The sequence below is a fragment of the Lathyrus oleraceus genome, chromosome 5, assembly GCF_024323335.1.
Source record: "Lathyrus oleraceus cultivar Zhongwan6 chromosome 5, CAAS_Psat_ZW6_1.0, whole genome shotgun sequence".
In the NCBI taxonomy this organism is placed as follows: domain Eukaryota; kingdom Viridiplantae; phylum Streptophyta; class Magnoliopsida; order Fabales; family Fabaceae; genus Lathyrus; species Lathyrus oleraceus.
In genome coordinates, this window is record NC_066583.1 from 407,035,421 (window position 1) to 407,060,525 (window position 25,105).

Here is a 25,105-nt window from a genome sequence, read left to right on the forward strand (position 1 = left end):
TAAAAGCAATATTAATACAAGTTAGTCAAATGTTGGTTGATTAAAGGTTAGTGATGTTTTTCTTTTCAATTAATTAAGTCATTCTTTGGAGAACACTCAACCATCTATTCAAAAGCATGGATCCTTGAACCAAGACATCTTGCAAAGGAAGGAAGAAAGGCTAAGTTTCCATACAATACCATGAAAGATGGGAGACTTACAATCTCACTTACTAGAATGCTATGCCTTTAGGGTCAAAATTTAGCTCTATGTTAAGCAATCGTAATTGGACTTATGTAGAAGTCACAACTATCTGAGGTCGGGCAATAAAAATTTAGGTGCTAATGCATATTAGAGATTTGGTATAATGAACCAAACTCCTAAAACATACCACACACTAAAAGAAAACAAATCAAAAGGGTGGACCTATGTCATCCACACTTATATTGGTTCATCTAGCACAAGGTTATTGATGAACCAATTAGCCTTAGAATATTGAGATTTCATTGGTCAATGAAAAGAATGGGAAATAATGGGATTGAAGATGAAGAGGGAGGGGAGATGAGAGAAACACAAATTGGTCATGGGAGGAATTTTGTCAAATTAAAATCATTCATTCATTTTGGGAGATGCAATGTACATTTCATCAATCCCCTAAATCCAATGATTTTAACTTAACAAAAGTCATATCAGCCTTGACCAAGGCCCAAACACATAATTTCTATACAATTAATCAATTAAAAATGCATTTAAATTAAATTTAGTTTGGTCAAAACCTAAAACCTCTTCAAAACACCAAATAAATGGCCAAGAGATTTATCCTAGGTCAAACAAGGTCAAAGGACCTTATACAAAAAATTTCATGATTTTTGAAAAGTCAGAAGTATTTTTAACCAATTTAAAATATGCACAAAAATAATTAATTCATAAAAAATATCAAAATTAATCCAAAAAATAATTCTAATTTAGAAAATGAAAGAGGAAAATATTTAAAGCTTTTTGGTGAAAGTCCTAAATTTTGTGGATTAAAAATGAAATTAATATGAATTAATCAAAATAACACAATTAAATGAAAAATCAGAAAATACAAAAAAAAACAAGGGTCATCAGATCTCCCTCATTAATTGAGGTGGCAGATCTTATGGCCATATGCGTGCGTTCCACGATGCACCAAGTCAAATATGTTGTACGCGTGGTAATCAGAACCAATGACTGAGATTAAAATATTTTGAATGGATCTTGTGGTTGAGAGGTGTGACAACATACCACCAAAGCTAGGGCTCTGGTCTTCTTCTCTGGTGGACCTCACCGGACTCGTCCACCATCAACCATCACCAAAATGAAAAAAAGACATTGATTTAAAGAAAAAATGCTCAGGAGCTCGAATGTGGCATCATGTTTCTCCAATTCTAAGTATATAAAAAGATACAGGGATTTGAATTTTGAGGGTCATGAACTTAGTTTCTTCGATTTGACCTCAAAGCAACTCAATATTGTTGCCTACATTGGTAGGACTTCGTCCAACCAAAAATCACAAAGCATGGTGAAGAATTGAGAGAGAATCGAAAAGATGAAGTTTCTAAAAAATCACCTTCGAGTTGATCCGATTTCACTTGATCTTGATCTGGATTTTCTTGCTTTCTCTTCCTCTTGCTTGCAGAAACCAATTGAGATGAAAAGGGAAGTGAATTTCTGGAGTTTGAACTTCCAAACAGAAGATGAAGTTCAAGCTTGATTTCAAGAGAAAGCTTGATTCCAAACAGTTTCTGAAGCCATGAGCTTGTTTAAATAGGCTTGGAATTGATTTTTGCACCACTTGAAATTTGCCAAATTTGGAAACCAACTTGCATGGATGCATGAACAATTATTTGGGCCTAAGGAATGATGAAATCCATCTCCAATTCGCGTGTAGTTGATGTTGAAGTCATTACAATGAAGCATGCAAAGAAGAATGATCACTTGAATCCAAAACTTGCCAAAACAAATTCCACATTGGAGCCATGTGCAAGTCCCTCAATTTTGACCCAAATGAGATGATCTTGGACTTTTTGGAAAGGTGAGATCAAGGGTAACAACTTTCATTTGAAGCTTGGATAATGATGAATGTTGAAGTGGATGTTTGGGAAATCAAACATATTTGAAAATTTTCTAAGTCCCATGTCAAATGTTCACTACTTCCACCTTGAATAACTTTTTCTACGGGTTTCAAATGAAAAACATTCCTTCATCAAAGTTGTATCTCTTTCAAATCTATTCAAATTGTTCACAAATTTTACCTCATTTGGATTTGGTATGAAGGAGGTAAGGGTTTTATAAGTTGAGGAGAATCACTTGTTCAATGGTAATGGTCCAAAGTGACCTATAATGTTTCCTCTTGGAACATGCATTTGCAAGTTGAATTCGAACTACCTTAAAACATAAAAGTTGAATTAGACATCTTGAATTTGATCATGGAATTTTAATGGCTTTCATCTCATGCAAATTTATCAAGTTATGATCTTGGAAAGTTGACCCCCAAACTAGGGTTTATACAAAATGACCTATAATCTTTCCCCATAACAAATGACTTTCCAAGAAAAACTAGCTCTAGACTTCAACATGAAATATGTTTGGAATGTCATTTTGAGTAAATTAGCTCTTGGAATAATTTTCATATGACAAACATTATCGGAGATAGAGTCCAGGGAATTCCAGTTTTGACCAATTGACTTTCTCTAGTCAACCACCATGAACCATCTTGCTACCTTGATATTCTATTTACCTTTGGGACGCATGGAGGATCATATAGGCATAATATGATGTAATATGAAGTATCCCTTAAAATATTTGATCAAATGTTGAAGAAACTTGCTGAGGAAGTCACACAAGATACCCAGATGAATTAGGGCTTCCAAGGCAAACAAGCTTCAAACTCTTGGTGATTTCTTGATCAAAATGACATGTAATGATAATGGGGATCCATATATGATACTAAGAGCCAAATTGAACCATTTCTTGATTGAAATCTTTTCATTTAGGGTCTTAAACCCTAGATACGAGCTTGATAGAGTATGGGTGTGCACACACACTACCTACAAAAGTAACAAACTATACATTGACATATTTTTGGTATTTTGGTTAGTGAATAATAAAAAAAAAGTATGATACAATCAATTTTCTTGGTGATCTCTCCCAATGCAAACCCAATGAATGAAGGGTAATGAGGATGCCAAGGTGTGATCCTAATGCTAATGCATATGATGAGATAGCATGAGGGATCTTAGGGTCAAAATTTAGGGTCTTACACTTATCAACCAGTCATGGAGTCAGGTTAGGAACCATCCCAAAGGAGTGTACTAGGGGTAAAAACTTGTAGATCATGTTTTAAATAGTTCCAAAGTCTTAATCCCATCTATCAGATATTACATGTTAGGATGACTGACTCATATACCCATAATATTCTCAAGAGAAACTCGTCTGAGTCTAGTATCGTGTAACAATTGTTATCAAGTCTACACCTGAACAGTCTTTGCACTACGTCCTAAATAGGTCAAGTTGGGTTCAATGTTCTACGATCCTCAACTTATCGAACCCTAAATCAAAGAAAGTAATGCCTATTCACAAATAACTTGTGTGACATCAGTAACTCCAAAGAGATCTCCACTGAGTAGATGGTTCTCAATCCAGCTTGTTAAGGACTAGTCTACACAAGTTGAACATGACTATACCATCCTCCTATCTTAATTGCACTGAAGTTCGGGTTAGAACTTGTCTCACCACTCAGAGATCACCAAGCACAACAGACATATTATATCACACAAACAAATATACAAACATCAAGTATACAAACATATACACATAAAAAAAGTAGGCTAAACCCATTGAGGACTACTCCCTAATAGAGTCGTCACTTAAATTTTATAGCGATAAATTCATGACCATCAAGTTATGGATAAACTTGACGTCAATAAAACCAGAGTCGCCACCGCGCTTTTATTGTTTCCAAAGGAAAAGGGAAATGTAGGAACAAAACCCAAAGATAAGAAGTTTTCAAATTAAAACTAATAAAATGCCAGTGATTACAGGTAAGGGGGTTGGTTATACAGAGGGACGGTGTTAGCACCCAAAGTGTCCTAGGTACTCCTAGGGAGCCCATTTTTTATGTGTGTATGTGTTATTGGTATAAAATATGTTTGATAAAAATAGAGTGTGAGGATGAGAAAATAATTCATGGATTATATTTTTTGTGTTTGACAAGACCTTTAGAGTTGTGCCTACGTACCAACATAAAAATGAGGTATCAAAACCTCGTAGTTCGTGGTAAAAACTTCAAAGTTAGTCAGTTGCTTTTAACAAAAGTTTAAATGAGAAGGCACCAAAGGGCCAAAAAGTTTGAATGGGGTTGTTAGTTCTTTTTGTCTTTTTGAAATGTTTAGTCAATATGACTAAGTTTATTTACAAATTTGATTTAAGAAAGAGTTTTAAAATTCATTGGCATAAGGCCAAAGTTTCTAATCAGTAAAATAAAGTCTAAGTTTAAAATCACAAGCAGAGAAGTTTTTGAAAAGGGGGAGAGATTTTGAAATTTAAGAAGTGGGAGGAGATGAAGAGACTACCCTAAGCACAAATTTTAAAAGTTAAGAGTAGAAAAGATCTGACCAATGGGATGCAATCCAACAGACAAGAATTTCATATTGAAAGCCATTTCCCTAGGACTTTAATCAAACAATAATTAATAAGCAATGAACATTATCTAGATATCATGAAGATCAAGGCATCAAATAAATATATCCAGATCCAAGCAAGCAATTCCCATAGCTAACAATCTTCTTTGTCTTCCAATGTATTAGATGAAATATTCCTTGATCAACTCAAAAAAAAGCATTAGGCACATGATCATAATAACAATTAAGCACCAAGACAGAGTAGTAGATTAATTCAAACAAATCCTAAGGCTTTCATCAGATGAAGACTCAGATCCAGATAGCTCAGTCTCAAAATGTTAGCATTGGCAAAGTCCATTTTGCACAGAAAATGTTGCCTAATCCTAAGTCCAAAATTTCAGATCAAGTTCAACAGTCCAACAAATGTTTTGTAGTGTTTTTGTTGTTATTTAGTATTTTAAGGTCCTAAGACCACAAACAAAATTAAAGCACACAAACATATATATACAATGACAAAGTATGGCTCAAGTGAGCAAAGTGAATATGACATAAACATAAACATAAACAAGTTATATGAAATGTAAATGGCAATGACTGATAAATGACTGAAATTTAAATTGCATAAAGTAAATGACTTGAAAGTAAAGCAATACGAACAAGAGTTAGTCAAGTGTGAGTCAAAAGTTAGTCAAGTGTTAGTGGTGATTTTTAATTGATTAAGTCATTCTTTGGAGAACACTCAACCATTCATTCACAAGTATGAATCCTTAAACTAAGACATCTTCCATGAGAAGGGCTTCAACTTGGATAATTCAACTAGTATGCCACTAGCTCCCATGAAAGGAAAAAAGGTTAAGTCTCCACATAATGCCATGAATAATGAGAGACTTACAACATCGCATACTAGAATGATATGCCTTAAGGGTCAAATTTAGCTCTACGTTAAGCAATCATAATTGGACTTATGTAGAAGTAACAACTATCTGAGGTCGGGCAATAAAAATTTAGGTGTTAATACATGTTAGAGATTTGGTATGAATAACCAAACTCCTAAAACATACCATACACTAAAAGAAAAGATCAAGAGGGAGGGACCTATCTCAATCATACTTGTATTGATTCATCTGACACAAGGTCATTGATGAATCAATTAGCCTTTAGACATTAGAGATTTCAGTTGTCAAATGAAGGAATGGGGAAGAATAGGGATGAAGATGAAGAGGGAGGGGAAGATAGAAACAAAAATTGGTCATGGGAGGAATTTGATAAAATCAAAACCATTCATTAATTATGGGAAATGAAATGTACATTTCATCAATCCCCTAAATCTAATGGTTTTCATCCAACAAAAGTCAAATCAACCTTGACCAAGGCCCAAACAGAAAGTCAAACATCACAAGACCCTAAAAGTGAGTCAAAAATATTTTTAAATATTTAATCAATAAAAAATCAATTTAAAAATGAATTAAAATACATTTTCATTTGTTCAAAACCTAAAATCCCTTCAAAACCCCAAATAAATGGCCAAGGGATTTATCCTAGGTCAAACAAGGTCAAAGGACCTTAGACAAGAAATTTCACTATTTTTTGAAAGTCAAAAGTATTTTTAAACAATTAAAAATATGCACAAAAACATTTAATTCATGAAAAATATCAAACTTAATCCAAAAAATAATTTTAATTCAGAATATGGAAGAGGAAAATATTTAAAGATTTTTGATGAAAGTCCCATATTTTTTGGATTAAAAATGAAATTTCTATGAATTAAATAAAATTGGAGCAATTAGAAGAAAATCAAAAATTAAAATAAAAAGCAAAAAAACAAGGGCCATCAGATCTCCCTCATTAATTGAGGTGGCAGATCTGATGGTCACGCGCGGGCTATTTATAACGCGAAAAAACACAAGATATTTGCCTTGATTTACACACAAAGATCATATCATTTTAATTAATATCCCGATTATTCCGCAATTATTCGAGTTGTTTTTTTAGGTATTTAAATCTCCATGCATTATTGAGCAAAATGAAGAAAAGGAAGAAAAAGAAGAAGAAACAGATGAGAAAGCACAAGAAAAAGCAGAAAACCAGAATGTAAAATTTGTTGATGTGATGACCGTCACAGATTCATGACGACCGTCACGGCTCAGCCTGTGACGACCGTCACAGGCCCATGACGAACGTCACGCGTCCAGAGTTTATGCTTTGAAACATTCAATCCCAGGCACCCAAACGTGCCTAAATTCCCTTCAAGAACTTGACTCCTCCGGATTCCTCATTCAAATCAAGTCCTCCTTGAATTTCTCAACCGCCAAGACTTAAAGGAGCACTATATAAAGTACCAAAGTGGGAAAAATTGGAGACGCCTACATTTACACGAACACCTGCATTTACACGGGCGCCTACTTTGTTTCTATTGCCTTAATTCATTCGCCATTCTTTTTAGAATTTCTTTTTTCCCTTTTTCTTTCTGTTTTCCAGTTAGCCATAGTAGTAGTTTCCTACACTGGGGAACTACTACACTTTATTTAATTTTAGTAAGAAATTTGTATTGAAGAAGCAGAATCCTACCGACTTGTGGAGGACTGCTCAAGTACTCCGAGATTCGCTATACTCTGTTACTTCGATTGCAGGTTTTTATTGAACTATTATTATTATTGCCGAGTTATTATTAAAATTATGTTTGCCGCAATATTGATCTGTTTATGCTCTGTGTTTTCCTTATTTAACATGTCTGACTAAATTACCGGTATCGGTATGTAGCAATTTAATTAGATGGGATTTATTAATAATAGGTGAAAACTCTTTTTCGCAAACAATCTTTTAGGCTGAAGTTTTTAATCTAAATTTAATTAACTTTATCACAAAAGCGTCAGAAGCTATTTAATACGATTTTGCCACGAGAGTGAGAAATTAACTAAGGTGAGAACCAACAATCGCGAGAGCGTGAGGCTCGAGCTGGATAGTAAAGATTAGGCATTGAGTTTAAAAACAGCGAGAGCACTTTAAAAGAAATTAGAGCTTATTTATTTTCAAAAAGTAATTTTAACTTCAAATGGGACAGCGAGAGCGTACATTCTGACTTAAAGCTATAGGCCGAATCAACAATCACGAGATTGTGAGATAAAGCTTTTTAAATAAATATTTTCTACTGAGAGATATTTGGCATTTAAACTATTCACTGGTAACTTATCGAATCCCTGACAATTAATGCGTTGCATACTGATTCCTTCCATCAATTATTTCTTAAAACTAAATTTCCCTTAGATTTACTATTTTGCCCCCGAAATTCTACTAATCATTCCCTTAGCTAAACATAGTGACGTTAGTAACACTAGTTTGACCATAGGTCCCTGTGGGATCGATATCTTTTAAAACTATAGCGACTGGATTGTGCACTTGCAGTCAAGTACCCAACAGATTATATTTTATATATAGTCACGACAAGCATCAAGTTGTTGGCGCCGTTGCCGGGGACCTGTTTTAGTCGAATAGGGCGATTCTTTCGTTGTACGGTATAGGCTAAGGTAAAAATAAAAACTAATCTTCTCTCCCTTATTTCCCTGATTGTATGCCAAGTACTCGCTCACAAGGCGATAACTTAGCACCACCAATCCCAGAATTTAAGCGTTTCTTATACGTAAGATGCCGAATACACGAATATCAACAAAAGTATGATATTCCTGATATCTTCTCTCCTCCTAAACCATAAGAAAAACCAATAATGGCTGCAGAAGGACCACAGAATCGTCCTCTTAAATTCTACGCTACCCCGTCCCAACAAGAACCTCACAACAACATTGCTGCCCCCGCTATAAATTGAAACGATTTCGAGCTGAAACCCTCACTATTATCAGCCTTCCAACAACATCAATTTGCTGGAAATCCTACGGACGATCCTAATGAACACCTGACCAAGTTTGTGCAGTACGCAGATACTGTAAAGGTGAATGGTGTATCTCAAGATGCGATAAGATTGTGCCTCTTTCCTTTCTCACTAAGGGACAAAGCTTGGGCTTGGTTTCAATCCTTGCCCTCCAACTCCGTTACAACATGGGAAGAACTGAAGAGCGTTTTCTTATCCCGATATTTTCTACCAAGCAAAACTGCTATGCTAAGAGCTCAAATCAACGGATTCAGGCAAAAAGATGTGGAATCTCTCTACGAAGCCTGGGAGAGATACAATGACATGATAAGGATATGTCCACATCACGGTCTCGAAGCCATACAACAAAGCCTATCAACTCATTGAAAACATGGCCCAAAACCATTACCAATGGGGAGGTGAAAGAACTCCATTGGAAAAGTCCCAGACAAAGGATGGAATGTACGAAATCAGTAGCCTTGACCATGTTCATACAAAGGTAGATGCCCTTGTTCAAAAACTAGATAACTTGACCATACCACCCGCAGCCACTGTTGCTATTGTAACTCCAAACTATGAGTTATGTGGAAACCCTGGACACACTGCACAAGAATGTCAAATATTAGCAGGGGTCCCAACCGATCAAGTGAATTACACACAAGGAAACCCCTATTCGAATGCCTACAACCCACGTTGGAAAAACCATCCTAATTTCTCGTATAAGGATAATAATGCCTTGTATGCACCTGGCCAAGCACTAGCTGTTCCGCTTGGATATCAAAAGCCAGCTAATAATGCTCCTAACATTCCTAGGAAGTCAAATCTCGAATTGATGATGGAAAGCCTCATAGCTACCCAAGCTCACACAAACAAAGACTTCTTGAACCAAAACATACATACAAGCGAGAACTTAAACAACTAGCGAGCAAAGTAGACGTCTTAGCCACCCACAATAAAATGCTTGAAACACAGATTTCACAAGTGGCTCAACATCAAGCATCTACAGCCGCTCCAGCTGGAACATTCCCTGGACAACTGCAACCTAATCCAAAAGGACACGGAAATGCCGTTATACTGAGGAGTGGAAAAGAAGTAGACGGACACGTAGATCCAAGACTCCAAAACCCTGCCATGTATCAAAACCCATATAAAACCTCAACTGAGCAGGTGAATGAACCAAAGGAAACAGAAGATAATACCCGAGAGGCCGAAGAGAAAGAAAAACCTTATGTGCCTCCACCTCCTTATAAACCATCCATTATGTATCCTCAAAGACTCAAAAGTTCTAAAACTGCGAGTCAATTTAGGAAATTTGTTGAACTTCTGAAGCAACTAAACATTACGATACCTTTACAGAAGCCATCAAACAAATGCTGTCCTATGCCAAATTTCTTAAGGAAATCCTATCCAATAAGAAAAAGATTGAGGATGACGAAACAATTACACTTACTGCCAAGTGTAGCGCAATAATCCAGAATAACATGCCTCCCAAACTAAAAGACCCAGGTAGTTTTTCCATACCCTGTGTCATTGGAAAATTCGTCTTAGACAAAGCTCTATGCGATCTAGGAGCCAGCATTAGTGTAATGCCCTTAACCATTTGTAAAAGGCTCAGTATGGGAGAATTAAGACCGACCAAGATGTCTATTCAATTAGCTGACTGCTCAATCAAATATCTTGTCGGTATACTAGAGAATGTCCTTGTACGTGTAGGACAATTTTACATTCCTACAGAATTTATAGTCATGGACATCAAAGAAGATGCCAGTACACCTATCATACTATGAAGGCCATTTTTGGCTACCGCCGGAGCCATACTAGACGTAAAGAGAGGTAAGCTGACATTCGAAGTTGGAGAGGAAAAGGTTGAATTCATCTTGACCCAATTCTTACAAGCGCCAGCTATAGACGACACAGTTATCTACTTGATGTCATAGACGAGTGCGTGAGAGAGATGGAGATGCAAGAAACCACATACTCTGATATAATGAAAATCCAAATCCCTCCAATCTTTGAAGATGATAATTGGCATGAACCATACCAAAACGAAAGTCTAAGCGAATGCTTAGCACTTACACCCAACCACATGCCATGCCCAAAGAAACCTGACTTGGAAGTAAAAGCACTACCAAAGAACCTAAGATACGAATTCCTAGACACTGAACTAAAATGACTAGTAATAGTCAACGCTGACTTGGGACAGATGGAAACTGAGAAATTACTAGATGTTCTAAGAAAATACCCAACAGCGTTAGGATATAACATCGTCGATCTAAAAGGAATAAGTCCTTCTATCTGTATGCATCACATTATGCTGGAGGAAGATTATAAAACCTCTAGAGAACACCATAGAAGGATTAACCCAATCCTAAGTACGGTAGTCAAGGATGAAGTAAAGAAACTTCTAGATGCTGGAATCATATACCCGATCTCCGATAGTCAATGGGTTAGCCCCGTTCATGTAGTACCCAAGAAAGGGGGTGTTACAGTTGTTAAGAACGAGAGGGACGAATCTATAGCACAAAGTGTTGTGACCGGAAGTAGAATATGCATTGACTATAGAAAACTAAACAAAGCCACTCGGAAAGATCATTTCCCTCTACCCTTCATTGACCAAATACTTGAACGATTGACTAAGCACTCTCACTTCTGCTATCTGGACGGTTATTCAGGATTTCTTCAAATTTTGATCCATCCTGACGACCAAGAGAAGACTACCTTCACATGCCCTTATGGTACATTCGCCTATCGACGAATTCCATTTGGATTATGAAACGCTCCCGCAACGTTTCAAAGATGCATGATGGCAATCTTCGCCGATTTTATAGACGACATCATGGAAGTCTTTATGGACGACTTTTCTGTTTGTGGGCAGAGTTTCGAAAGATGTCTATCAAACCATGAAATGGTACTCGAAAGATGCGTAAAGGTAAACCTCGTTTTAAACTGGGAGAAATGCCATTCCATGGTTCAACAAGGAATCGTGTTAGGTCACGTGGTATCTGACAGAGGAATTGAAGTAGACAAAGCTAAGATCGAAATCATAGAGAACCTTCAACCTCCGAAAACCGTACGAGAAATAAGAAGCTTTCTAGGACACGCCGGTTTATACCGACGTTTCATTAAAGATTTGTCGAAAATTACCAAGCCACTTACAGGTTTATTAATGAAAGATGTTGAGTTGATATTTGATGAAAAATGCTTAACAGCATCCAACCAACTAAAAACATCCTTAATCCCCGTACCCATAATGCAACCACCTGACTGGAGATTACCTTTTGAAATCATGTGCGATGCGAGTGATTACGCAGTAGGCGTAGTACTAGGACAAAGAAAGGATAAAAAGCTTCATGCTATTTACTATGCAAGTAGAACACTAGATCCAGCCTAAATGAACTACGCCACCACTGAAAAAGAACTTCTATCCGTCGTGTTCGCTTTGGACAAATTCCGTTCCTACCTAGTAGGGGCGAAAATTATCATCTATACCGACCACGCCGCTATTAGATATCTTCTAAGTAAGAAGGATGCCAAACCAAGACTTTTAAGATGGATCCTGCTCTTACAAGAATTTGACTTAGAGATAAAAGATAAGAAAGGTAGTGAAAACGTAGTAGCAGACCACTTATCACGAATCGAAGGGAATAAACCTGAACAAATCCCAATTAACGATGATTTCCCTTACGAACGTCTCATAGCCCAAATGGAAAGCGATATGTCTGAACTAACATTAAACGATACAGAAATAGAAAAATCCGTGGTATGCTGATTTTGTCAACTACCTAGCTGTCGGAGTACTTCCACCGGACCTATCTTACCAACAAAAGAAGAAATTCTTCCACGATCTAAAACAATACTACTAGGGTGAACCTCTACTCTTTAAAAGAGGTACCGACAGTATTTTCCATCGATGTGTTCCTGAGGAGGAAATAGATGATATAATCTCTCATTGCCATTCCGCCCCCTATGGAGGGCATGCAAGTACCTCAAAGACCTGTACTAAGATCCTGCAATCAGGCCTCTTTTGGCCCACTCTATGGAAAGATGTCCATAACGTGGTTATAAAATGTGACAGGTGCCAACGCACTGGAAACATCTCAAGACGCGATAAAATGCCACAAACAGGAATCTTAGAAGTGGAAGTCTTCGATGTATGGGGGATTGACTTCATGGGACCATTCCCAGCTTCTTTTGGTAATAAGTACATACTCGTCGCTGTCGATTATGTTTCAAAATGGATCGAGGCGGTAGCTTCTCCAACAAATGACACACGAGTAGTGATTAAGTTATTCAAGAACATTATCTTTCCCAGATTCGGTGTGTCAAAACTAGTTGTTAATGACGGTGGCTCCCACTTCATATGGAATATCTTTTGAAAACTTCTTCTGAAGTATGGAGTTCGACACCGTGTAGCAACACCGTATCATCCACAAACTAGCGGGCAAGTCGAAGTCTCGAATCGAGAAATAAAACAAATTCTAGAGAATACCATAGGAATATCCAGAAAAGACTGCTCATCCAAACTAAACGAAGCTTCGTGGGCCTACAGGATGACTTACAAAACTCCGATAGGAACCACACCCTTCAAACTAGTCTACGGTAAATCCTGTCATCTCCCTGTGGAATTAGAACACAAAGCGTATTGGGAAATTAAGACCCTAAATATAAACTACACTTCCGCAGGCGAGAATCAGATTCTGGACATTCACGAATTGGAAGACCTGAGACTGGACGCCTATGAGAATGCCAGGATATACAAAGAGCGAACCAAAAGATGGCATGACAGACTCATTTCTAGGAAGGAGTTTAAAGTGGGAGACATAGTGCTACTATTCAATTCAAGACTTAAACTTTTCCCAGAAAAACTCAAATCTAGGTGGTTCGGCCCTTTCGAGATCACCAAAGTCCTCAATAGCAGTGCGATAGAAATAAAAGGTAGGAATAATGACCCTTTTATAGTAAACGGGCAGAGACTAAAGCATTATCATAATATTGAAAATAGAGACTACTCGAACAGTCTCCGAATCATAGAGCTGCCCGCTCAACCCCAAACCTAGTACACTGCGACACTACTATCGAACTTATGACATTAAACAAAGTGCTTAGTGGGAGACAACCCACCCTTTTTCCTTTTTTTTTATCTTTGTTACAAACTATTTTCCTTCTTTGCTTTTATTATTTATTTTGTTTTCTCCCCTCTTCTTGATTCTTTGCAGTCATTCTTGTTGCTTCTAGGTACTAACTTAGACATATTGGATACTGATAAACAGGAAAATTTCTAACTAGTTAGTTAATTACTTTTATCATGCGACAAATAGAGACAGTTTTCAGAGGCAGAGTTCAAAGAAGGCGGTTGATTATCTAGCTCGGATGGATATGGCATTGACCATATCTTATGATGGACCTACCATGGATAAGTTAGGTATCCGAGATAGCATCCTATTTATGTTTAACCAGCCTGGGTGGGAGAACGCAGCCATTAAGAGACGGTTTGTCACGTACCGTGAACTAACCTTAGAAGTCCTTAGCTCCCTTGTATATAACCCTGAGCATGGTTATGGACTTAAAAAAGGGTTGATATCCTTTAGGCTGTTTAGCATGGACTTCAGCTATAGTCGTCGAGACCTTGCTGACCTCCTAGGATTTCCTAGTGGCCCTTTTGTCTTCACTACCCGCCAGGAGGACCTAATCGATGACATCGACCTAGATGACTTTTGGGGTAGCTTAACTGGAGAATCCAACCCTAACCCGAATGAGATGCACTCACAAAAGATCCATAACCCTGCTATCCGATACTTTCATAAAATACTAGCCCACACCTTATTTGGTAAGGAAGAGAATAACACCATAGTGTCCCGCGATGAACTTTTCATCTTGCTATGTGTCGATCAAGGTCGACATGTCAATATCGTGACATTCATGATGGAAAGATTTGTTCACCTTTCTTAGAACAACCGTACCCCAATAATAATAGGTGGCCTAGTAACCATGATAGCAGACACCATCGGACTTAGACGCCCACTTTATGAGCTTGTACCATTTGGAAACATCCGACCCATGGATATCGAATTTTGCTTTAACCGTAGAGTCATAGGAAACCTTGGGACGGATACCTTTGATTATTTAATCAATAATGAAGTGGTCCGACTATTTACCTTGCCTAACCATGAGAGAACGAGTGTTCACAACCGCAATAACTGGCTTTATGACTTAGATGAACTCCCTATTGATACGAGTATATCAATGTCCTTATCCATATGGAAGAATCTGACCCTGAAACACCTCCCGACTATTATAACATTGATGAACCGGTTCCTCCATCATATGCTGATAATCATGCCATGCTTCTTACCCGTCTGAATGATTTCCATGTTGACATCACAATTGTGAAAGAAGAGGTAAAGATCATGCGTCTTGATATCTTACGCCTGATGGATATAGCCGTCGAGCAGTTTCATCACCTGAACGAAGTTGTCGCTGCATTGGGACAAAACCGTGGCTAATACTATTGACCACTGATTTCTCCTACTCGCACTAAGAAATGAGGACACTGCTTTGTTTTGTGTGGGGAGGGATCATATTTATTTTATTACTTTTGTTTAATTATTATATTACTTTTGTTTTCTATGTTATCGTTACTATTTTTTTTCCTATGTTACATCTAATTTCAATTTATTAATTCAATTGCTATTCATTTATTTCTGCTTATTCATTTACTTATTTATTTTTGCATTTATGCTTTTAAATTAAATTGCTTAGTTATCATATGATACTGAAATTAAAACTGCTGCAACCTGTGATGAGAAAATTGAAAACCAGCGTCTGACGACCGTCACATATAATGTGACGCCCAACTCACAGACGTGACGACCGTCACAGATTTTCCACGATCGTCACACGGCATGCAAACGACCGTTACGCACCCGTTGCGCGTGACGACCGTCACACCCCTGTGATGACCGTCACGAATTCCAGAGAGCTCGCCTATAAATGCAGGCGCTCTTCCTCTCTTCTTCCTCATCAATCACCACACTCATACCATTTTGCTCTCTATTATTCAATTCTTTACTTTTTTTCAAGCGTGTAACTCACAAATATTCCATCTCACCCACCAATGCCAAAAGTTTCATAAACCTTACAAATGGCTCGTCAATAAAGAGCTACTCCCGACCTTTCAACCGTTGTATCCCGAAATGGAGAAGTCGGTGAACGCCAAAGAGACAACTACCTCAAGTTCTACCAACGCTCCGTTCAAGCTACGAGGTATGTTGATAATGAATGCCTAACGGAGCTAGGACTTTTGGAGGGCGTGGAGTGGATGTTGACAAACTCCAGCCTAACGCAACTGTGTACCACACCGCAGCCAACCTATGAAGCGCTGACCCTGGAATTTCTGACTTCCTGCTCCTATATCACACCCCTTGGCGCTACTCAATATCTCACCGGAGTCGCCACATTTAGAATGTTCGGCATCGAGTATTCCCTAAATCAAACCCAGATAGCGTGAATGCTTGGTTTCTGACATGGAGAAGGGATTCACTGCTGTATCCCTGACGGATGGTCAGAGGTAGCATTTCAAGTTTGGCACAACCTCACCAACATGAAAGCCACGAGCTGGGATACGCTTAACGCAACATACATTCACAACCCAGCCATTAGATATTTCCACCGAGTCCTGGGGCACACAGTTTTTGGAAGAGTCAGCAATCATAAGGTAAACTCCAAGGAACATTTCCTTCTTCACTGCGTGTTTTCCCAAATTGCGTTCAATGTCACTCCCTTCCTACTAGCAAACATCCAGGCTGCGTGCATGAGAGGTAGCCAAGCATTTTTTTTTGGGGAATCATCACCTCCATAGCACTAGGCTTGAATTTGGGAGATAGGCTAGCCAACTTACTAGCCTTGCAGGCAGAATTCCTCGACATCGACTACTGCCGCGCTTCACACCTGATCAAAGCAAGAGACGACGGGAAGTACCATCATGTTGTCAGAACCAAGGTAGTTAGAAGCATCATCATGCCCAACAGGAACCGCACAGATCCGAGAGATATGGAAAATTGGATTTTTGATCTGGATGCCCCCGAGGCAAATGATGGAAATCCTGGTAATGCTGCATATGAAGTCGAGGAGGAGCTTGACCGAGGCATGCCTCAACCACCTCAAGAGCACGCTGAAGATACTTCTTCCCGAGGAGAGCAGAGAAGCGAACGAAGACCGGCCTCCATGGAAAAGATCTACGCCGAGATGCTGCAACACAACCAAAGAATGGAAGAACGCCAAACGGAAATGATGCAAGCGATCCAGCAAATACAGCGGGATCAACGTGATTATGCTAACTGGCATGATCAGGGGATAGCGGAGCTTTCAAACCAAATGAGTGCCCTGACATATCGCGTAGATGCCATCCAGGAGTACACTCAGCATGTGGGATGTGATCCTACCCAGCGAGGAAGAGGTGAGTGCGCAAGAGCAAGAGCCAAAGCACGTAGAAGCTAGCAGCGTAACGACGAGTAGTGATTTTTGTTTATTTCTTTTTATTCTGTATACTGTCGCATTGAGGATAATGCATTGATTAAATCTGGGAGGAAATCCTTATCACTCCTCTACTTTTTTCTATTGTTAGTATTTTCAGCCAATACAAAATTTTTTGTTTGTCCTTATCAATCATTTATACACATTTTGGCATAACAATTTTTTTTTCCTTAAGATTAAATGCATACCCTACGAGTATATAGGTTGTCTTGCAGAGGTTTTGTTAGGAAAACTGAGAAAGATCTAATAAGATTGATACCATCCCGACACCCTAGATCCCTCACATCTACGAGTTCAGTTTGAATAACCATTATACCAACACCTTAAGTCTCCATTCTAGATTAACCCCTAGTAGTTTATACTAGCAGTCAGCACCGTCTCAAGCGCAAACCACGTGGAGAGCCAATGAATATAAGTGTTTGATTCCTACAAATTAAGAAATTCCTTCATACTGTTGCTATCAAGAAATTGATAAACGAACCATACAAAAGGTTGCAAAGATACACAAAAAGAAGGAACAAAAACCCAGTTGGTTGGTCCAGAGGTACCTGGTACAGGACTCGGTAGGGAAAACCACGGCTCGATCCCCCACAACCTTCAAAAAGGGGATATCTAAAGGGGTACCTCACTAGTGTACCAGACCCCCGTGCTAAGAAAAAAGATCAAAGTCACTAACCGGCTACTTCACTATGTGCGTGCGGAGGCAAAGGGCTTAATGTGATTGCGCTAGAATGAAACCGTGTGAAATAGAAACAGAGACACTAGGTTGAGCCATAATAGCATGATTCGAACTGGCTTTTGCAAAAGAGAGATCTACGCTAAAGCTGAAAGCTCGTGTCATCACAATATCTTTGGTGTTTTACTTGAATATCGGCCATCTTAACAATCCAACTCACAACCACGTACGAATGGGTAATGTATTCGCGTTTAACTTTGTTTTCAAATTGTATTTGCTTGAGGACAAGCAAAGATTCAAGTTTAGGGGAGTTTGATAACGCGAAAACACACCAGATATTTGCCATGATTTACACTCAAAGATCATATCATTTTAATTAATATCCCGATTATTTTGCAAGTATTCGAGTTGTTTTTGCAGGTATTTAAATCTCCATGCATTAATGAGCAAAATGAAAAAAAGGAAGAAAAAGAAGAAGAAACAGATGAGAAAGCACAGGAAAAAGCAGAAAACCAGAATGCATAATTTGTTGATGTGACGACCGTCACAGATTCATGACGACCGTCACGACCCAGCCTGTGACGACCGTCACAGGCCCACGACGAACGTCACGCAGCCATAATTTGCGCTTTGAAATAGTCAATCACAGGCACCCAAACGTGCCTAAATTCCCTCCAACAACTTGACTCCCCCGGATTCCTCATTCAAACCAAGTCCTCCTTGAATTTCTCAACCGCCAAGACTTAAAGGAGCACTATATAAAGGACCAAAGTGGGAAAAATTGGAGACGCCTACATTTACACGAATGCTTACATTTACACGGACGCTGACAATTACTCTTACGCTTGCAATTAATTTTTACAGCTTTCTAGCTTTTTACTTTATTTTCTTTTCAGCAACTTTGTTTCCGTTGACTTAATTCATTTGCCATTCTTTTTAGAATTTCTTTTTTCCCTTTTTCTTTCCATTTTTCAGTTAGCCATAGTAGTAGTTTCCTACACTAGGGAACTACTACACTTTATTTAATTTTAGTAAAAAATTTGTATTGAAGAAGCAGAAGCCTACCGACTTGTGGAGGACTGCTCAAGTACTCCGAGATTCGCTATACTCTGTTACTTTAATTGCCAGGTTTTTATTGAATTATTATTATTATTGCCCAGTTATTATTAAAATTATGTTTGCCACAATGTTGATCTGTTAATGCTTTATGTTTACCTTATTTAACATGCCTGCCTAAATTACCGGTATCGGTATGTAGCAATTTAATTAGATGGGATTTAATAATAATCGGTGAAAACTCTTTTTCTCAAACAATCTTTTAGGCTGAAGTTTTTAATCTAAATTTAATTAACTTTATCACAAAAGCGTGAGAAGCTATTTAATACGATTTTGCCACGAGAGTGGGAAATTAACTAAGGTGAGAACCAACAATCGCGAGAGCGTGAGGCTCGAGCTGGATAGTAAAAATTAGGCATTGAGTTTAAAAACAGCGAGAGCACTTTAAAAGCCATTAGAGCTTATTTATTTTCAAAAAGTAATTTTAACTTCAAATGGGACAGCGAGAGCGTACATTCTGACTTAAAGCTGTAGGCCGAATCAACAATCACGAGAGTGTGAGATAAATCTTTTTAAATAAATAATTTCTACTGAGAGATATTTGGCATTTAAAGTATTCACCGGTGACATATCGAATCCCTGACAATTAATGCGTTGCATACTGATTCCTTCCATCAATTATTTCTTAAAACTAAATTTCCCTTATTTTTTACTATTTTGCCCCCGAACATCTACTAATCATTCCCTTAGCTAAACATAGTGACGTTAGTAACACTAGTTTGACCATAGATCCCTGTGGGATCGATATCTTTTAAAACTATAGCAACTGGACTGTGCACTTGCAGTCAAGTACCCGATAGACTATATTTTATATATAGTCACGACAAGCACCAGATATCCATGGTGGACTCTAGTAAATGCAACACACATGTGATATTTAAAAGGAATGACTCGGATTAAAAAAAATTAACATGATCAGATGGTCAGGAGGCATGCCAACAAATCACCGGAGCTAGGGCTCCGGTCTTCTTCTCCGGTGGACCTCACCGGACTGGTCCACCACCAACCTTCACTAAAATGAAAAACAAGGACATGGACTCAAAGGAAAAATACTCAGGAGCTCGAATTTGGCCTCAATTTTCTCCAGTTCTAAGTATATTGAAAGGTACATGGATTTGAATTTTGAGGATCATAAACTGAGTTGCTTTGATTTGACCTCAAAGCAACTCAATCTTGTTGCCTACATTGGTAGGACTTCATCTATCCAAAAATCAAAGAGATAAAGTTTCTGAAAAATCACCTTTAAGGAGCTTGAATCTTGCTTCCAATTGGCCTTGGCTTGACTTCAGAAGCTTGCAGGAATTGAATTGGATCAAAGAATGGCTTGGATTCTTGGAGTTTCAACTTCAAAACAAAAGTGAAATTGAAACTCGGTTTTCAATTCCAAACCTTCAAGTTTATCCTCTAATGGTGAAGGGTAGGGTTGCAGGATCAAAGCTTGGGCAAGGTGTCCATAATTCTGAGCACGAGGCAATGTATTTATAGGCTGAATAATTTATTTCCACACACTTCCATTCAAATACCAAAAATAGTAATTCTCACTTGCATGGATGCATGGGCGTGTGATAGGCCCATGAAGTTGATCATGAGTGATGCTGAAAGTGTGATATGAAGCCATGCATTTGAAATTGTGATCATGAGATTCATCCAAATGTAACCTTTAAGAAAAGCCATGCCCAAATCATACAAACCATGGCCAAATGAGGTGATCTTGGACTTTTTCGAAAGTTGAGATCAAGGGGAACAACTTTCATGTTTAACACTTTTCCATTTGAAGCATGGATCGTGATGAATTTTGAGGTGGAAGTTTGGAAAATCAAACATAATTGAAAATTTTCTAAGTATTAAATCATATGTTCACTTCTCCCACCTTGAATAACCTTTGCCATGGGCTTCAAATTGAAAACGTTCCTTCATAGAAGTTATAGCTATTTCAAACCTCTTCAATTTGGGCACAAATTTGACCTCATTTGGATTTGGCATGAATAGTTATGCATTTAAGAAGTTGAGAAAAATTGCTTTTCAATGGTAATGACCCAAAATTAGCTATAATGTTTCCTCTTGGAAGATTCCCTTCCAAGTTAAATTTGATGTTTCTCAAAGAATAAAAGTGGGAGAGGACATCTTGAATTAGATCATGAAACTTGGATGGCCTTAATATCATGAAAATTGAGCAGGCTATGGTTTATAGAACCAACTCTTGATTAATATCCTTGCATTGAGGGTCTCAAACCCTAGTTATAAGCTTAATGAGGCATTGGTGGATGCACACACTACCTTCAAAAGAAACAAAGCTATTCGTAGACAATTTTTTGGTATTTTGGTTAATAGATAATGAAAATAATATATGATAAAATCAAGTGTACTTGTTGATCTCTCCCCATACAAACCCAATGAATGAGGGGTAAGGAGGATGCCAAGGTGTGATCCCAAAGCCAATGCATTTGATGAGATAGCATGAGGGATCTTTGGGTCAAAATTGGGGTCTTACAAGACCCTCAATGCAAGAGATCAACCAAGGAAAGGTTCACATTGATTCTAAGCATCATATATGGATCATCATGTTCTTTATTTTTCATTTTGATCAAGAATTCCTCAAGAGTTTGAAGCTTGTTTTCCTTGGAAGCCCTAATTTATCTAGGTATCTTGTGTACCTCCTCAACAAGTTTCTTCAACATTTGGTGAAATATCTCAAGGTATAATTTAGTATACTTCATCTCAAACATATATGATCCTCCATGAGCTCCAAATAGAAAGATAACTTCAAGTTTGCAAGATGGTTCAAAGAGGTTGACCATAGTAAGTCAACTTGTCAAATCTAGGGTTCCCTAAACCTTATCTCCTACAAGTTTTGTCATTTGAAATGATTGTAAGAGAAATGTTACTCTTTATGACATTCCAAGGAATGTTCATGTTGGCATCAAGAGCTAATTTTGCTTGGAAAGTCATTTTTTATGGGGAAAGATTATAGGTCATTTTGTTTGTGCCCTAGATAGAAGGTTAACTTTCATGAGGAAATACTATATGTCATTTTGGGCCATCATTATTAAACAAGCAATTTTCCTCAACTTCTAAAATTTATAACTTGCTCATGCAAGATTCAAATGGTGTCAAATGTTTGACCACATTGAATAGGATTGAAATAGATAAAACTTTGATGAAGGAAAAAATTTCATTTGAAGCTCATAGAAAAACTTATCCATGGTGGAAAAAGTGGTTATTTTACTTTTAACTTAGAAATTTTTCAACTATGTTTGATTCTTACATCGTCCACCTTAAAATTCATCATAATCCAAATCCAAATGGAAAATTTTTCAACATAAAAGTTTTTCCCCTTCATTTTAGCTTTCTAAAAAGTCCAAGATCATGGCATTTGTATTATTTTTGAGTGACTTGCGCATGGGTGTAATGCATGGCCCCATTTGGAAATTTTCATGATCAACTTTCAATTAACAATGCATGGCTTCATGTTAAGGTTTCAGCATCACTAGCACATGAATTTGGACTTGTTCACATCATTTTTTGGGCCTCGTACACGCCCATGCAAGCATGCAACCGTATTGCTATTTTTGGACAGAATTTGAATGTGTGTGGAAAGCAACTCATAAGCCTATAAATACATCTCCTCCTACTCAGAATTGAGGATCCTTCGCCTCAGCTTTGATTACAACCTTCCCACCCACAATTTGATAGGATAACCTTAAAGATTTCACTTGAAATCGAGCTTCAATTCCCTTATGTTTTGGGATTGAAACTCCAAGGGTTCAAGCTCTTTTCACATAAAATTTACTTCCTGCAAGTTGATAGAAGCAAGGCAAGGCAATTCGAAAAAGAGATCGAGCTCCATTGCTGCAAACAAAAGGTGATTTTTTAGAATTTTCTCTTCTTCGATTTTCTCTCAATTCTCCATCATTTTGCTTGATCTTTGGTTGTTTGAAGTCCTACCAATGTAGGCAACAAGACTAAGTTGCTTTGAGGTCAAATCGAAGCACCTCAGTTCTTCCACCTCAATTTTCAATTCCACGTATCTACTTATATAGTGAGAATTGGGAAATTTAGAGATCAGATTCGTGCTCTCTACCATTTTTCCTTTAAAATAGTATATAGATCTTAAATTTTGGTGCATTGTGGTGGTGAATTTTAATCCCAGCCAACTGATCTTGCTCCACGTTCTAATCACGACCTTTGGTTTGTTTGACTCTATTTGCAACATGTTGACCTGAGTGTATGGTAGACATCACATGCGTGGCCATCGGATCTGCCACCTCAATTAATGAGGGAGATCTGATGGCCCTTGATTTTTCCCTTTTATTTTTATTTTCTGATTTTATTTTGGTTAATTCATATTAAATTCATTTTTAATCAAAAAAATTTGGGACTTTCACCAAAAATATTTAAATATTTTACATGTGCATATTTTGAATTAAAATCATTTTTTTGGATTAATTTTGATATTTTTTGTTAATTAAATGACTTTTGACTTGTTTTTAAATATTTTTAAATACTTCTGACTTTCCAAAAATTCCCAAATTTTTTGTCTAACGTCCTTTGATCTTGTTTGACCTAGGATAGATCCCTTGACCATTTCTCTATAAGTCTAATGCTAGTCGATTCATTAATGACCTTGTGTCAGATGAATCAACATAAGCCTGATTAAGATAGGTCCCTTCCATTTTATTTTTGTGTGTGTTATGTTTTTAGGAGCTTTTTTCTTTGTACCATGTCTATAACATCCAATAACACCAATTTGTTTATTGCCCTTCCTCAGATATTTGTGACTTCTACATAAGTTTAATTACGATTGGTTAACATAGAGTTAAATCTGTCACAAAGGGCATAGCATTCTTGTAAGTGATATTGTAAGTCTCTCATTCATCATGGCATTGCGTGATGACTTAACCTTTTTTCCATTTGTGAGAGCTAGTGGCACACTTGATGATTTATCTATGTTGGAGCCTTTCTCACAGATGATGTCTTGGTTCATGTCTTCATACTTGTGAATGAATGGTTGAGTGTTCTCCAAAGAATGACTTAAACAATTAAATTCTTCACTAACATTTGACTAGAATCTCCTTATTATTGCTTTAATTTTATGTCATTTACTTAATGTAATTTAAATTTTAGAACCTTTATCATTCAATGTCATCTACATTTCATGCAAGATGTTTATGTTTCAGTCCTTTTCACATTGCTCACTTGAGCCATATCTTTATGATTATATATATTTTGTGTGCTTGTGATTTTTTCTGGTTGTGGTCTTAGGACCCTAAAATACGTAATAAACAACAAAAACCCTAAGAAATATGTTGATGGACTGTTCGACCTTTGCCCTTGACTTGATCTGAACTTTTGGACTTAGAGTAGGCAACATCCCCATGCTTTGAAGGACTTGGCCAATGCCATTATTTAAGACTGAGTTATCTTGGCCAATGCCATTAATCTAAGACAAGCCTTGAGAGTTCCCTTGGTTTAACTGTTACATTGTTTATGTCCTAAAATTGTTATATCGTTATTATTATTGATGTCTGATGATTGTTTCTATGAATTTGCTACAAGGAATATTTCATCTGATACATTTGAAGACACTGAAGACTTCTTGATATTGGAGTGCTTTTTTGGATATTATGGCTATCTTTATTTGATTCATTGGTGTTCATTATTATATTTATTGGATGTTTCATATGCTTATTGCTTGCTCAATAGTCCAAAGGAAATTAATTTCTACCTAACATTTTTGTCTTATGGATTTCTTCCCATTGGTCAGATCTTTTCAACTCTTAACTTTTAATTTTCCTTAGGGTAGTCCCTTCATCTCCTCATTTTCTTTATTAAGTTTTTAAAATCTCTCTCCCTCCTTTTAAGAAAACTTTCTTTGTTTGTGTTTTCAACTTAGACATGTATTAAATGAGTAGAAACTTTGGCCTTATGCCATTGATTTTCAAAACATTTTCTTAATCAAACTTGAAAATAAAATTAATCATATTGACTTAACTTTCAAAAATACAAAAAGAACCAACAACCTCATTTAAGTCTGTGACCATTTTGTGCCCTTTTCTTTTAAACTTTTTTTAAAATTAGTCCACCAATTTCTTTGAAATTTTTACCACGAACTACGGGGTTTTGAGCCCTCATTTTTATGTTGTTACGTAGGCATAAGACCGAAGGTGTTGTCAAACATAAAAATATAATAAATGAATTCTTCTATCATCCCCCCATTCTATTTCTATCAAACATATTTTCAACTAAAACACTTGCACACAAAAAAGGGCTCCCTATGAGTACCTATAACACTTTGGG

The 25,105-nt window shown here is 37.3% G+C and overlaps 1 non-coding gene across 1 annotated transcript; it reads right to left on the reverse strand.

Moving 5' to 3' along the window:
• Positions 1-8,730: 8,730 nt before the first annotated feature.
• Positions 8,731-8,837, reverse strand: LOC127089356 (small nucleolar RNA R71). The gene has a single exon (XR_007790966.1). It is a non-coding gene; the product is annotated as a small nucleolar RNA R71 (small nucleolar RNA).
• Between the last annotated feature and the right edge of the window lie 16,268 nt (positions 8,838-25,105).